Source organism: Canis lupus, chromosome 37, assembly GCF_003254725.2.
Source record: "Canis lupus dingo isolate Sandy chromosome 37, ASM325472v2, whole genome shotgun sequence".
Taxonomy (NCBI): Eukaryota; Metazoa; Chordata; class Mammalia; order Carnivora; family Canidae; genus Canis; species Canis lupus.
In genome coordinates, this window is record NC_064279.1 from 7,112,568 (window position 1) to 7,129,445 (window position 16,878).

A 16,878-nucleotide genomic window follows, 5' to 3' on the forward strand; every position below is an offset into this window, starting at 1 on the left:
GTGCCTCTTGGTGCCTGATTGAGCATAACGAGGTGGTTCCTCTCTTGGTGACTCCACACTACCTTCTCCCCACCAACCTCCTTGTGAGGTTCTAAATGGTATGGAGACCCCACTGGTGCCCTTCCAGGTCAAATCTAGATTTGGGAATCTGCAACACACACCTAACATCAAAGCACTTAGCAACTGTTGCCCAGTCAACACACAACATTCCAGTGGTTTAAAATGCAAAATAAGATCATGGTTCCTTTGAGATCACGGTCTCATTGTCCTGACTAAGGGGAACTTTTGGCTGCCCTTCCTCCTCTCAGAGATGGAACTGGGGGCTTGGCCAAAGGCAGTAAAACCAGGGTCTCGTGGGACAGAATCAGCCTGCCCAGACGTGTTGCGACCTGTTTCTCTTTTCTAGAGTGTTCCGAGTTCAATTGGTATGCACAACTACATTTCTCCTCTTGAGTCATGACCAATCAAAAACGTCAAAACGAGTCCAATGAGGGAAGTGGAGAGAAATTATCTGAGGAGCAGAGACACTTGGGTTTACTTGAGCCTTGATGAATTGGTGTTAGATAGGAATGGCAGGTAACAAAGCTAGGAGAAACCTGTTTCCTCGCCAGAAAAGAGGAGTTCAAAACTATCAACTCCCCTAGGACAAGAAGGAGAAGACCAGATTTTATGAGGAAAAAAACCTACCGATGGGTCCAGGTGATGGTAAGCTCACCCGGTGGGAGCAGCAGGGCCATCAGTCATGTTGCCCACAGCAGGGAAAGGAGGGGACCAATCCACTCAAAACTGGTCAGAATACTGGGATAATCACTAGTATGCAGTTCTAAAGCACCTTTTTTTTTTTTTTTTTTTTTTTTTTTGGAAGACCTGCCTGGGTCTGGGTGCAAAAGAAATTTGGCTAATGGATGATTCACAGCTGGGTTGCAGAATAGAATCTACTGGGAAATTGGGTCCCATTCTAATGAGTCTGATGCAACGAGTCAAGAGATCACAATCCAAGCACAGGCACTTTGAGGAAGCTTTCCCGGCAACTTGTGAAAGCTCCTCAAACATGCCATACTGAATCTGATCCTTCACATTGACACCTTAGAAATTATTATATTTTGAGGGCACCTGGATAGCTTAGTTGGCTAAGCTTCTGCCTTTGGCTCAGGTCATGATCCCAGGGTCCTGGGATGGACCCCCACATCAAGCTCCCTGCTTGAGGAGGTGAGTCTGCTTCTCCCTCTCCCTCTGCCTCTGCCCCCTGCTTACGCTCTCTTTCTCTCTCTCTCTAATAAATAAATAAAATCTTAAAATATTTTATTTAATTATGCATGAGAGACACAGAGAGAGAGGCAGAGACACAGGCAGAGGGAGAAGCAGGTTCCCTGCAGGGAGCCTGATGCAGGACTCGAACCCACGACCCCAAGATCATGACCTGAGCCAAAGGCAGAGGCTCAACCACTGAGTCACCCAGGTGCCCCAATAAATAAAATCTTAAAAAATAAATATTACACTTTGATCCCACAATCCTACTTCAAGGAAGGTATCCTATAGAAATAACTAGATATATAGACAACTTTTATATAAAGACAGCCAGAGTAACAATATTTGTAATAGTAAAGATAAGGAAGGCATCAATGTCAAAGCTAAGTATATTATTACTTTATTTTTTTAAAGATTTTATTTATTTATTTATTCAGGAAAGACACAGAGAAAGAAAGGCAGAGACGAAGGCAGAGAGGAAGGCAGAGAGAGAAGCAGGTTCCAGGCAGGGAGCCTGATGTGGGACTCGATCCTGAGACTGCAGATCATGCCCTGAGCCAGGGGCAGGTGTTCAACCACTGAGCCACCCAGGCATTCCACGTTATCACATGACTTAAATCCAAAAACAAAAATAAATAAATAAAATAAAATGGCCAATAGGCACATAAAAAGATGTTCGACATCATTAATCATTAGAGAAATGCAATTCAAAACCATGAAGAGGGACACCTGGGTGGCTCAGCAGTTGAGCATCTGCCTTCAGCTCAGGGCATGATCCTGGAGTCTGGGGATTGGGTCCCACATCGGGCTCCCTGCATGGAGCCTACATCTCCCTCCATCTCTGCCTCTCTCTCTCTCTCTCTCTCCCTCTCTCTCTCTCTCTCTCTCTGTCTCTCTGTCTCTCATGAACAATATATTTTTTTAAAAAACATGAAGATATTCCATATTCATAGTTCAAAATAATTAATACTGTCAAAATTTCCATATTGCCCCAAGCAACCTACAGATTCAATGCCATCCCTATAAAAATCCCAAAACCACAGTGAGAGATACCACTTCAGATACACTAGGATGGCTAAGACAAAACAAAACAAAAAATAACAGTTGGTGAGAACATGTAGAAATAAGAACATTACTGACAAGAGTATAACGTGGCATAGTCACTGTGGAAAACAGTTTGGTGGATCCTCGATTAGTTAAACATGGAATTTACCTTATTACCCAAAAATTCCACTCCTGGAGAAATGCTCAGAAGAACTGAAAATGGAGGTACAAACAAAAGTGGTACACAAAAGTTCAGAGCAGGACTGTCCCCACAGCCAAAAGGTACAAACACCCCAAATGTTGTTTGGAACAATATTTGGAAACAAATGTGGTATAACCATACAACGGAATAGCATTCGGCCAGAAAAAGGAATGGTGTCCGGTGACACAATGACATGGATGAAACTTGACAACATTATGCTACATGAAAGAAGCCACAAAAGTCACAAAAAGGCCCCACGTTGTATGATTCCATTTATGTGAAATACCCAGATTAAGCAAATTCATCATGACAGCAAAGAAATTAGTAGTTGCCAGGGATTGCGAGGAGGAGGGAATAGGGAGTGACTGCTTCAAGGGTAGAGGGTTTCCTTTGGGGTGATGAAAACGTTCTGGAAGTGAGGTTGTGGTGATGGCTGCATAACACCGTAACGTACTAAATGCCCTGAATGATACACTTCACGGTGGTTCACGTGGTCAATTTCATGTTATTTTCCCAAAATTTTTAAAAGTTACAATCCTAAAACAGAATATTTTAGATATTATGATTGATCTTTGGGGGACTTGAATAAGATGCAGAAAATGTGGGAAAAGGAGTGTATGAAACTATTTTCAGTGTCATCCCGGCTTCATAGTATATAAACATGCACAGAAAAACAAGAGGGAAAGGACATTTATAAAAATGATGAACAAAGTTATTGGCAGGTAGAGATTCCGTCTTGTATTTTTTCTGTCCTTTCCCAAATGTTCTATAATACTGTCTTTATTGTTAAATACTAAATTATTATTCAATATTGTTTTTATGATTATAAAAATAAACAATTTTTTAAAAGATGAGATCAGATGACACTTTGGAGCACAGATAGGAAAAGATAACAAGAATAATGCAAGGCCTAAAAAGCATGTGACATCATGATGCAAGTGGCAGGAGCTAGACAATGTTATGGAACAGTTAAGACTGCAAGCTTCAGGAGAATTGATGTCCCACCCAAAGCTGGAACTGTGGCTCCTGATCTTTTGAGTTTTCAAGACATGTCAGAGCTCCAGACATTTCAGTGAAATGCCCTGATTTTTTTAAGCCTTGGCAACTTATTCAATATTCTTCAAACCACAGGCCAAACAAAACACATCTGTGGACCGGATGTAGCCCACAGGCGCCAGTTAGCAAACTCAAGTTTATAGGAACAGGGATGTTTAGCCTCAAAGAGAAAAACCTTCGAAGGGACATAGCAACTTCAAATATCTAAAGAAAGGCTTTGTGCACTTAAATCTATTTGTCTCTGGAAGGGAGAATCAATCTAAAGGCTAGGCGTGGTCAGGAAGCAGAATTGTGCCCAGTAAATGAGGGAGGGCTTTCTATTAGAGCGGCTGCCCAATAATAAGCAGGGACTTCAAAATGTATCGACGTGCCCATCCCTCGGGTGTTCCAGCAAAGGTTTGATAAGCAGGATTCCTCCTTTAATTTAGGTCAGAAGTTGGGACTAGGTCAAAGATTCCCCATCATGGCTGAGCACCAGAAACTTGAAGGAAAAAAAAAAAAAGATTCCTGGACCCCATCCCAGAACCATGGGGGTGAGGCCCAGGAGTGTGTATTTTATAAAACTGTCTCAGCTGCCTGGCAGGTGGTTTAGAAACACCACTGAATCTCTGAATCTGATGCTGGAATTCCACTATTTTTTTTTTTTTTTTTTGAATTCCACTATTCTAATCCATGGTTTAACCTTGCAGGCAGGTAAGAGAAGGAGAGATTGAAGAAAGAAAGAGCAATTTACTGGAACTCATTACCGAACAGGCTCTCCACTAAATGCTTTCTTTATCTCATCTCACTGAAGTTTCACAACAACCACATGAGATCTGAAGCAATGTCTTCCATCCCATTTCATCCCAGGGAGAGAAGCTAAAGTTTGGGAGTTTGAATACGGCCACTGAGAAGATCTTTCTGGCTCCAGATTACAGCCTAGTGCAATGATACCACATTGCCCTCCTCCGACCTATTCAATAAATATATCCCAAGTGCCTCTGATGAGCGGGGCATTACACTAGGTGGAGAGGATTCGGCAATGATTAAGACACAGTCTGCAGCCTCGAGAATGTTTGGAATCCAGTGAGGGAAACAGAAAAGTAACAGTGAGAACTAGGGGGTTGCACAGGAAAGACACCCAATCTGGCCTTGTGTCATCAGGGAAGGCTTCCAGGAGGAGAGATCATCAAATTCGGTTAAAAGGAAAAAGGGACTCCAGGCTGAGGGTATAACATCTACAGGCCCAGAGGCCAGAGGGAGCCTAGCATGTGTGAGCAAGCGTGAGAAACTCGGGGTGGCTGAAGCATGGGAAGCAAGATGGGGAGGCCGGTGAGGTGGGCAGAACAGAGCCCCAAGCCCTCTGTGCCACACTGAGACTCTGTCATTTATCCCAAGAAGAACAGGAAGAGCTGAAGCTTAACACAAAGGAGTGACTCTTCAGAATCATATTTTACAAGGATCAGACCAGCTGTGATGGGGATATGGATTGGCAGGGCAGGACCCACAAGAGGCAGGGAGGCCATACGGCTGCGGCAGGTAATTTCAGCTAAGAGGTGATGGTCACCTGCACAAAAATGTGGCAGGGAGGATGCTGGGAAGCAGAGATGATGTCTCTCCTCTCCTCCCTCCCTCCCACACTATCCCCCTCCCTCCCTCCTTCCCTTCTTTCCTCCCCCCCACCTTCCTTCTTGCAGTAAATAATACTATAGAGTCCTTGCTACTCCTGGCCATTCTGCTGGAGCTCGCCATACAAAGACGGGCAAAAAGAAACACAGTCCCTGCTGTCATGGGGTTTGCTCTCTGCTAGGCAATAGGTATTTGTGGAAAGTACTTTGAAAAGGGTTAAATAATATAGAGAAAGCGCACTGGTTGGTTAGGTTCTCAATAACACATAGGTGGTAAAGGATGTTAGGGGGCCGGCTTCTCCGTCCTCTATCATCAGTTCTGAATGTAAGAGCCCCATAAAATAAATCTGAAAAGTTACATCCTAATAAAGCAAGTACTCCTCCGAACCGCTTTCCTAATATTCATATATGAGAAAGTAAATCAGACTGCTTGCTGTCGGTGTATTTCATTCACGGAAAGTAAGAAGAATTCACCTACGTTTTCACTCATCAGTCCTCAAACAAAAATGTTTGGCTGATTAAAAAAGACATGGAGATGGGCTATTAAATTAAGGAACTAGAAGAATTACTAAAACCTTACTAAATGTGGCCTCACGCTAAATGAAAGGCAAACTCTTTTTGCTGCGTTTGGGATAGTAGCTAGGTGCTTTGGGAATGAGTTTGGATTCACCCAAAAACCGACCACAGAACAAGCAAAAGGAGAATCGTGACTCAGAAGGCAGGCAGCAGGTGCCTGAAGGGTCTTCCTCCTCAGAGCCTTGCAACAGGCAGGGAAGGGCCTCCCAGGGCTCTGATCCTCAGCCTCCACTTCAGTCTCAGCCCCTGGTCACCGGTGAGGCCAGGACATTCTTACCAGAGCCCTCGCTGTGTAAGTCATGGCACAACATTCTTTTCATTCTTCTACTTGATCCCAGTGTAAGAGTCACCCTTGATTGAACAGCTGTGCCTGGGGAGGGCACATTGTGCTGCTTCTCTTTTAGAGCTGATTTTTTGTGACCTCTCAGATGACCCCTCTCATCTTTATCGTGCCAGCATCTCACTGGTCAGCAAGGAGATAAAGTACATCAGAAAATGAACTCTTCATTTGAAACACGGCTCTTACAACACTAGCTCAGGTAATTACCACCCATCGCTGATGGTGGCAACATGAGTGCGTCCTGCACCTTTCCCCGGCCCACCAGCAAAGGGGACCATACCCGTGGGTTGGTAGCACAGAGTCAAAATCCGCTTTCTCAAACATGTCACAGAAAGAAAGAAGTCGGATCCCACATGGTCAAATAATCCTAAGTTTTACATTTGGCAAATGAGAGCAAAACATACAAGGTAGAGCAAAACATACATGCCCTGGGCACTTTGAGCCGGCCTCCAAACAGAATCTGCTTCTACAAAATGTATCAGGTTCCTACAAGTCAAGTTGGAAAGTCCCCCTCCTCCCTTTCTAAATTGTACAGCAAGGGAAGAAGAGAAGATGCCAATTGGTGGTGGGGACTTCTGTTGCCATTATTAGGCTATGGTTTTATGGTAATCTTGGATAGTATTGCCAAACTCTAAAAAATTGCTTTCCTCAGGCTTTCTAAATGTGTATTTTACTCTGGATGCTGAAAGAGATGTTTAAGATTTATTAAGCATTTTAGATATTTTCTCTCCAGCTCCACAGAAGACCCTCAACGCCAAGGTGTGACCTAAACCCATCTACAGGTGCCCTAGTGGAGAATGCTCAGTGCTGATAACCACCCCCTGACCCCCACACCCACAAACACGCCAGCAGTGCTGGGCCAAATGCAGGTCAGAGAGGGCACAGGCATTTCTCCTTAGCTCTCGGCAAAACCCATCCTATCAGCCCCACCTCCCCTTCCCCTCGCCCCCCAAGGGGAAGAGTGCAGGGAAAGCAAAGCTTTAGGTAGCTTTCAGTATTCAAACACTAGTTCAGTTTCGGGGGGGAAAAAGATGAATGAGCAAGGGGAGGCCAGGCCACACACCAGGGGTCTAGTTTTTAAGAAAAGCTTTCATTTTAATGCTTTCAAATGGGTTCTAATGTAACCTTGGAGAAGAATTACCCAAAACCCCACTTAAATGACCCATTTTCTCCAGGCTGTTTGTCTCTCTCCCTCCCCGAACACAGTGTGATTCATCCATTAGGCTATCTGAGAAAGAGAAATGTAGAATAAAGGCAAAATGGATACAACAGCCAATACCATCAGAGACAGCTCTTTGCTTTGTGTTGCTTAAGTGATTCGTAAATGTAATTCATTTCTGTGTCCACGGTTCACATGCCCACAGCTCTTCAGAGATGAAAAGGCAAGATGTCCTGACCGGTTTCTTTGAATGAATCAAATCCTGATACTGTTTATGGATCCTGGGATCCAAAACCCTGACTTCATAACAACTCTTAATTGTTCCTGTGAACAGACACTAATAACAGGATAAAGATGAAATGTTGAGAAAACCAAAGAAAACAAGTTTTAGTTGGCATCACACTTTGAACCTGCTACATCATTACCAGAGCAAACCTGGCTTGAAAACACCCTGATTCCCAACTGCTCTCAAGTGGGAAGGTAAGTGAAGAGAGAAATGATGGACAGACCAGTGGCTGCAGAGTTGGAGAACAGCGTGACAAATACGCAGTCAGAGCTGCCACTCTCATTGCTGTGTCTCTGCAGACATCACTAATCAAGCATGACTCTCTTCTATCTCACAGAAACAACCTCAGGAGCTTTCTCAACACACTTCAATCCATCGGTCGTGTACAAAGATGAAAAGCTGATTGGTCTTTTATTTAACAATTTTATTTTCTGCTAAGAACTGGAATAGTTTATGGAAATCACTATGAACAGCTTTTAGAAGAGGCAAAGTGCTAAAACAACTGCTTCTGTTTTCTGTAAGATAGACAGATAAGCCTGCTGCCTCTGCCCATGGCACCAAGTTGCCTTATGAGTCAGGAGAATGAAGAACCAGGGCATGAGTCTGTCTCAGAGAGAGGGAGAACAGGACCGCAGCTGGGAGGTGAGGGCCTGCTGGGACACAGGCTCCTTTGGGGCCTCACTTGGAGGAACAGGGCCAAAGCACAGTCTGCTCAGAAACCGTGGGAACAACTCCTGCCACCTAAAAGACTTCTCTTAGTAACAAAAACCCCTTTAAGTGAATGTTTCCCCTTTAGGCTGAAGTCACCTGAGTTAGAAGATTATCATCAGTCACATCTTACAGAGAATTATTTAATAGTTCGTTTATGGTTTGGTTTGGTTTTGTTTCTTGACTCCTAAATAGAGATCACCAGCAAGGGGGAGGCTAGGTGTTTTCGCCAGGCTCAGGGATGCAGAGCAGCCATGAGGAGCATTTATTGAGTGGCTACTACATGCCAAGCACTTCTCATACATTATTTTGCTTCTTCCTTGCCACTAACGGTGAGTTCATATTCACATCACCCTCTTACAGATGAGGAAAATGAGGCTCTGCAATGTAAGGAACCCAACCAGTGCTATAAAGCTAGCGAGGGACGGGGGTTGGATCCAAATCAAGATCTGTCTGACTCCAAAGCTTGTGCCCCTCCCATTCCATTGAGCTGGCTCCATCGGGAAGGCATCAGAGACAGACCTGGCACACTCAGAAATGTTCCATAAGGCAGATGTCCATCTTCTTCGATAGCCTTCTTCCAGAGATTAGGAAGGAAGAGAATTCTCCTCTTGCAAGAGAGACCTTAAGAGCGAAGGATCACCCCACCTGTTGGAACTTCTTGCCTTGGAGAGATTAGGGGGTCAGGGGCTACGAACTGGAATGGCAAGTGTCAGCTTCCTTTGACTCAGATTTCATTCCTCCCTTATGGAGAGATGCAGCTTCAAAGGAGGTCAGAAACAGAAGCTGAGTATGGCCTCAGCTCCAAGGAGAGGAAAGTGAAAGGTTAGAGGGACAAATGTCCTCCTACAGTCTTTGATGGAGTTTGATGGAACAGAAAGTGTCCAGAGCAAAATCTGCTGTAGCCTATAAACTAATCCTGTCCTGCTTCATCAGTAGGGTTCACCCAGGGATTACACCCAGCCTCTTGTGTTATGTAGGCCCCATGTTGCACCTGCGTGCCAGGAGAGGGTAACGGACCAGATGTAGCCTATGCCCATTCTCTAAGCACATGCCTCTCACTCATGCCCTGAAGTCAGACTGCAGCCACTCCCCATTCACCACTTGGTCCTGCACTATTCACCCTCAATATTGAGGGACTGTAGGGCCTACGCTTTGAGCAGGTCCAGTGAAACCCAGGAGCAATGTCAGCAGCACTTGTTGAACAGGCAAGCATGTGGAAGTGTGATATGCACTTCACTGTGCCCCTTCAGTTGAGTGATAACACAGGGGATAACTCAGGCAAGTGGGAAGCATGAAGGGAAGGCAACCGACATGCCTTGTATGCTTCCGACATATCTCAAATAAGTTAACCAAGGAGCCAGGGTTCAACCAGTCCTGTTTAAACTCTTCCTCCAAAGTACTTGTAACAGAATACATGAGTGAATTATTCCCTTGGATGTTTGACTCAAAAATAACTTTTTAACTTAAAATTCACATAAATTGTACAGTGTATGCCTTAAGAGATCCATATTTGCATCGAGGTAAGAATAATATTTTTAGTTGACTGTTGAAAAAAACTAATCATCTGGGAAGATAAAAGGTGTTAATCCTGTGAATTTTACAGACCCTGCCATATTTCAGGGCCGCTATCTTGAAGGACACAAGAATCTTCGACCAAGTCAGGATTATCCGATTCTGCTGCTCCATCCCACCGTGAGATTCTTTATACCAACTTTGGAGGTTCTAAGTGTTCACTAAGAAAGGCAGGTTGCAAACCATAGTCAGATAAAAGGAAGAGTGAGAGACAGCAAGCAGAAGAGAACACAGCACAAGGAAGCCCCATGAAAGGTCAACAGATCGAGACCCAATGAACCAAAGGAACACCAATCACTGTGTCTTCTTCTTTAATTTTGTGACCAACAGTCTAGTGATGAACGATTAATAATCAAAAGTAGGGACACCTGGGTGGCTCAGCAGTTGAGCATCTGCTTTTGGCTCTGGGAGTAATCCTGGTCTGGGGATCGAGTCCCACATCAGGCTTCCTGCGGGGAGCCTGCTTCTCCCTCTGCCTGTGTCTCTGCCTCTCTCTGTGTCTCTCATGAATAAATAAATAAGATCTTTTTAAAAAATCAAAAGTAAACTCTCATGCACAGGAATTTACTTTGTTGAATCTCTCTCTCTGTCCCACACACACACACCCAAATACACCCTGCCACCACTAATTTAGGGGAAAGAGGGAAGCTAGCTATAGGCAGGCATATAGATCCTGAGAATGAGGAACTGGAACTAGGAGGTGCTGGTAATAGTGGATACAGAAGATGCCAGGGATCGGCAGTACTAGGGCCAGGAGTTTGAAACCAGATAGACAGTGATCCAGTGAGAGAGCACAGTGACATGAGATAGGAAGGTCATCTGAGCTCTAAGGCTGGATTCTATATATGCCAGTAGGTATGTGAGTTTGGATAATGGATAGTTCTCAAAGAAACTATTTTCACCATACAGTCCCAAATCAAGAACCCAAAATAAGCACGTCATGCACCAAATATATACAACTCTCTATAGGTCTAATGATTCTCCAGTCAGTCCATCGTTACCTAGGCAATGGCAAATTCTCAGGAAACTACCAAGACCATAGTTTGCAGAAGGGAAGGTATCACGTCTACAGGGTCACCACTGTGTCTCTAACTCCTAGCACATAGTAGGCCCTCAGTAAACCTATGCTCATTGAGTGGAGAGAAGGGAACATTATAGTATTATTATAGGATAATTTCAAAATAACACATTGATTCACCCTGCCTCTTCCACTCTACTTTTATGTGTGTTAGCCAATAAGGTCACTGTAGAGTCTCACAGAAGAACTTCTACATGGGTAAAATTTCTGCATCACAGCAACTGTTGTGGTGTCACATAACACATGCTTTCACTCAAAAGAATCCAGTACCACCCACTGTGGGGGAGGGAGGCAGGGACACACACACCCGCATGCACGCCAGCCATCCCACTCAGTGACCTCATACCCTAAAGTGAGAGAGAGAGAGAGAGAGAGAGAGGAGAGGAGAGGAGAGGAGAGGAGAGGAGAGGAGAGGAGAGGAGAGGAGAGGAGAGGAGAGGAGAGGAGAGGAGAGGAGAGGAGAGAGAGAAGAGAAGAGAAGAGAAGAGAAGAGAAGAGAAGAGAAGAGAAGAGAAGAGAAGAGAAGAGAAGGAAACACGATTCCAGGGCTCCCTTGGTCTCACTGCAGTGAGCTTTTCACAGTGTGAACATCTCACAGAGCTGAGTGGGATTTTAGTGTTTAAAGAAACATATTTTTCATACAAGTTGGCCCCCAAACACAAGCCAACTGCTTATCTGGTGTTCAGAGAAACAGCAATCCATTCCAACTCTGCAGGCAAAATTGGCTATGCTGGCCTCAATGAGATAGTGTAGGACTCTAAGGTGGAGCCTTCCAAAGGGATTCTTAAGGATAATTTTGACTCTACATGACTTATGCCTCATATACAGACTTAAAAATAGTCATTCAGTAAACTGTACCCCCCAACACAATCTGGTACATCACTGAAAACAAGGTTAGGCTGAATAAGGAGTACTTTCCAAAGGAGAAAATTGTACATCTGCTTACCCAAGTGGTCCATAAAAGAACTGTCTATAATACAGACAATATTATATTTGGCATTGTATCTCCCATCCAGCTTTCTGGTTTTTCTAAGATGAACCCAAATAATATCTGCATGGTGATTATTCCACAGAAAGCCCGCTTGAAATTTTTCTGCCTTTCTTCTCATTGACTTCAACACGTGTTATTTCAAGACCTCTATTAAATATATTAAACACATTGAACCTTAGCTAAAATAAATCCAGCTAATTAAATGATATAAAGAACAGCTCATTAGCAGAGCACTGGTAAATATTTCTCTATTCCAGCTAAGCAAGGTTTATTATACACTTGAGCACTGTGCAGTTTCATCACGCCTCAATTATCAGCCTTACATGCTAAGCCCAAGCATAAAGCTGTTATTGAGCAAATAATGGCATTGGACCTGCGCATTGCCAAGCTCTTGGCGACTGATTCACACAATCTCTAAACAGCCAATTTAAACCAACTGCAAGTTTTCACAAATAAGACAGTTCTAACACTTTTAATGATCTGGTTTACTAGACTTATTGAGTAAACAAGCTTAGAACTCTTTCATTCCTTGTTAGAAAGATACATATCTCAACCACAGTTACCTTAAGGAATCAAGTATTTGTATCTTCAGGAGTATAGAACCTTTTCTAAAATATATTTTAGGTTTCTTTATTGCCATGCGAATTTTAGGATCACTCTAAAAAATCAAGCCACTTTAAAGGACAAAGGACCAAAGAATCAGATGGAGTCAGCGGCTGAAGGATGCAGCAAATGAACTACACCTATATTCACCTTGTTTATCCCTGTAACTATTGTGGGAAATTACCCCAAGGAAACAATCAAGGATGAGCACAAAGATTCATGTTTAAGATATTTATCAGGGGGTTGTTTAGTACAGAAAACAACTGGAAACTTCTTAACTATCTAATCTTAAGGATAGAGTGAAGTAAAATAGAGCACATCCATAGGTTGGAATATTATGCAGCCATCAAAAAATGATGTTTCAAAGAATTTTTAAGGACTTGGAGATATATTTGTTTGCAATAGAGCGGGAAAACAAGGAAACAAAAGCACATCCAAGAGAGCAAAGCCTGGCACACAGACAGACCTGCAAACATGCAAAAAAGATTTTGGTTGCGGGAAGAAAAACATACAAGAATAGCCCGTCTGTGCTTTGAAGTACTTGTACACATATATAAATAAGCAAGCATCAAGAGAAAACAGAGGAAAAATATCAACAAGTCAGTAGTACTTCTCTTAGTGATTACATTACAGGTGAGTTACTTTCTCCTTGCATATATTCTAAATTTTATGGCTAATATCAATCTCTGATACAGTTGGGAGAGAAAGAAACACTATAAAAACAAAACGCAAAAACAGATGACTAAATGAAATTGCAGTTTTTAAAGGTTTATTTATTTAAGAAAGAGAGAGCATGCGTGAGTCGGGGGAGGGGCAGAGGGAGAAGGAGAAGCTGACTCCCCACTGGGCAGAGAGCCTGACATCAGGTTCAATCCAGGACCCTGAGATCCTGACCTGAGCCAAATCAAGAGTCGGACACCTAATGGACTAAGGCACCCTGAAATTACATTTTTAATAGAATCTTTAAAGAATAACTAGGACACAGAAGCCAGATGGCATCAATGGCTATAGCAGAAACAAAGCCTCAGACCAGCAGGTCACGAAGGCTCCTTCCTGGATGGATGCTCAAAGTTAGGCCAAACCAGAATTCAGGGACTCAAAGAACTGATAGCTGCATGTAAAAAGCAAGTTTATAGTTCATCTTAAGTTCCTCATCAGAATTTTCCATGTTTGGGGGCACCTGGGTGGCTCAGTAGGTTAAGCGTCTGCCTTCAGCTCAGGTCATGATCCTGGGGTCTTGGGATCAAGCCCCACAATAGGCCCCCTGCTCAGCGAGGAGTCTGCTTCTCCCTCTCTCTGTGGTTCCCCCTGCTTGTGTTCTCTAGCTCTCTTGCTCGCTCTGTCGAGTAAATAAACAAAATCTTAAAAAAAAAAAATTCCCACATTTGCTTGATACAGTATATCTAAGCAAAATGTGCTGGCACATAATTTACTCTGTTTGCTGAAAAACACTAAGAAGTAAATAGCCAGCCCCAATTTTTCACCTGAAGCTCTTTCTTGCTTCTGGTAGAAAAAAAGGCTATTTTGTGTGGCATTGGCTAGGATACAGAAACCCAAGGTTCTGGCAGCTTGGGCTTGTCTCAGTGCAGGAGGTTAGCCAGCACTGGTAGTCAGCTGAACATTCAAAATGGGAAAGTGTGAAGCAGGAAATCCATAGCTTCCAATTTAACCCATCCCTAAAGTCAGGCATTAGAGAAAAAAATTTCCCAATTTTTGATGGCTTCAATTAACTGAAATAAACATCTCGATATATTGCTAGTAAGGAAGATATGCATTCACATTCATGGTTGATCAACAACCTGGAAAAAAAAAATCTGGTACTTTCAAAGATATATGTTAAGCCTGTCACTAAGTAGCCATTTAATTAAAGTAAATGTCTCCACATAAATCCTACTGGCACAGGGGCCTGCCATTTTGGAAATCAACCTGCAATTAAGACTTTGGGCCTAATTACGTGGCAACAAACGGAGAGATCCTAAGAGCCGTGACATATTGAAGGCCTTTAAAAGACTTAAACTTTGTGCCAGGATTTATGACGTTGTTTCCTCCTCATTTCCTTCTCAATTTGCATTCAACCTCACAGCCTTGAGTAACAGCAGCATCTGCCAGTTTTCTCCCAAGCAGCTGGGGTATGAAAGACAGAACACAAAAATCACAACAGACCTGGGTTCAAGGGTTTGCTCTGCCCTCCGCAGGTTCTGAAACTTGACCCTTTGGGACCTGTCCCCTTATCTGTAAAATGGAAAGGAAATCACCTGTCTCTTTGGCTGCTGTGAAGATTCATGTGAAGGTACATAGTACAAAACTGTCATTTAAAATATAGTGTGTCGGGGCACAGGGGCGGCCCAATGGTTGAGCATCTGCATTCGGCTCAGAGTGTGATCCCAGGGTCCTGGGATCAAGTCCCGCATAGGGCTCCCCACAGGCACCTGCCTCTCTGTGTCTCTCATGAATAAATATATAATATATATATTATATTATTTATAAATAATATATTTATATATTATATATATAATATTACATATATAGCGTATCTGGTATGGTTTTCAAAAATTTCTGTCCCAATCTGTAATACAGAAGAATGGTACTTTTATTCAACGGAGGAAATGAGTAGATATTTCGCCCTAAAAGTCACTCACTTAGGGTGAACAGCAAATATTTCCTCGGTGGCTCCTCCTATCAGTGATCCAACAAATTTCTTTGCAGTACCTACTGTGAATTAATCCCTGCTCTCCAAAGGATCTTGACTTTTTAGTCTGTTCTACCTCCCTCCAGTTTAGGAACTGACCCTCCTAAGTCCTTGTGATTCAGATGAAACAATTTATTAGAAAATTTTCTGCAGCTGGACTCACCACCAGGGCAGGCATATGACCCAGGCTGACCAGTCAGAGTTCTTTTTTCAGAATCGACGGGGTTTGGGGAGGGGATCAAGGGTGCCCTCTCTCCAAGACACTGAATAGAGGTGTACTTCACCTATGACTGGGAAAGAGTAGACTTTCCATGCTGCACTAACATCATCCCCTACATAACTACCTGTTCTGGCCTTTTTCCAGCAGAAACCACTTCTGTCCTCACAAGCATCAACTTCAGGGAAACGTGCTCGATCGTACTGTCCTGAAATGGCATGAAACCTAAGGCAGCTAGTGGCTGGCTTCTGAGCAAGCATACTATTAGAAAAACAAACAACCAAAATCACTCCTCTGGCCAAAAAAAAAGAAAGATAAAAAGAGGTTCAACCACCATCACAAGTAAGAAGGCCAAGCTGGCTGATCTATGAAATCACCAGCCCATAAAAGGAGCAAGAAGATGAAGAAGGAGTTTTAACTATTTTCTCATCACTATTTTCCAAGCAAGCCTGGTGCGGTGCTGACGAAGAGAGATCACTTCATTTACTTTACACTTTTCTCATGACCCAATTGTCTTCCATGTTACTAGGTTATCTAAATAATCACAATTACCTCCTGTTTCCTGACTGATTCATGTGTTTTTCAGACAATCAAAACCCATAAGGACACAAAGAAAGATCCAGGGTATCAGATATGATGTCAACACCACCAGGGCCTTATTCAAAGGTTCTAAAATCTTCCAGATAATCAGGCTTTCACTAAGGCTGGAATGCTTCCAAAATGGATTTCAATGGGGGAACATATTGGTGTTCTTTAACATACAAAATGTTGGTGTCATCATGGCCCACCAAAGTTCAAGTGACTCAATCAGAGAAAGACTAGTATGTTCTTGAATGACATAATAGACTCTCTTGGAGACAGCAAAAATAGCACACTCCACTCCCTATCTGAAAGACACTTGAAATTGTTGTGTAAAACAATTGAGAAATTAAGCAATAGGAAAATGGCTGGGTAACCAATCCAGAAGAGCCTATTTTCCACTTCTGAGCAAAGCAATAATGGTTCTGAATCACTCGTTTGCTCTTCCTCAAGGTGCACCCTTGAGATTTTTATCCTTTGTGGTAATAAAAGTATGATAGAGTTATTTAACAACCGTAGGATCTAGTTTTCTCATCTGTTAAATGAGTGGGTTGGCTGGCATGTTTTTGTTTTTTATTTTCAGTTCTTTTAGGTCCTTTCCAGATCTAAAAAGTCTGTGGTTCAGCTCAGAATACACAACTCCCACAGAATTTCCAGAAAAACATTTGTGTAATTGGCCCCAGAGGAAAAGATATTTAGCAACAAAGCCCTTCACTCTTGGATGAAAATGTTCCCTCTGCTCCCTATCGATGGATAGAATAAGATTGGCAATAGCATGAGGGCTTAGGTTATAAATAAGAAAATTCATAGGTAGCATTAAAACACTAAAATGAGATGGAAGGAAAGAATAACTCTTGAGATCAGGACACCAGGACAGGATGGATTCTTCTTTGCTTGGGATACTTTAGGAGAGGTCCTCT

At 42.9% G+C, this 16,878-nt stretch overlaps 1 protein-coding gene and 1 long non-coding RNA gene across 19 annotated transcripts in view; one reads left to right on the forward strand and one right to left on the reverse strand.

Annotated features, from left to right (window-relative positions):
• The window catches only part of ANKRD44 (ankyrin repeat domain 44), a 362,773-nt gene that overhangs the window by 264,931 nt on the left and 80,964 nt on the right, over positions 1-16,878 (reverse strand). The gene's annotated exons all lie outside the window — the stretch shown is intronic.
• LOC112656703 (uncharacterized) lies at positions 216-16,397 on the forward strand. Of its 4 annotated transcripts, none has more exons than XR_003134600.3 (4): positions 216-425; positions 4,240-5,068; positions 14,669-14,763; positions 15,527-16,397. It is a non-coding gene; the product is annotated as an uncharacterized LOC112656703 (long non-coding RNA). The 4 variants fall into 4 exon arrangements; XR_003134601.3 differs by having other exon boundaries at positions 15,530-16,397; XR_003134602.3 differs by lacking the exon at positions 14,669-14,763 and having other exon boundaries at positions 15,530-16,396.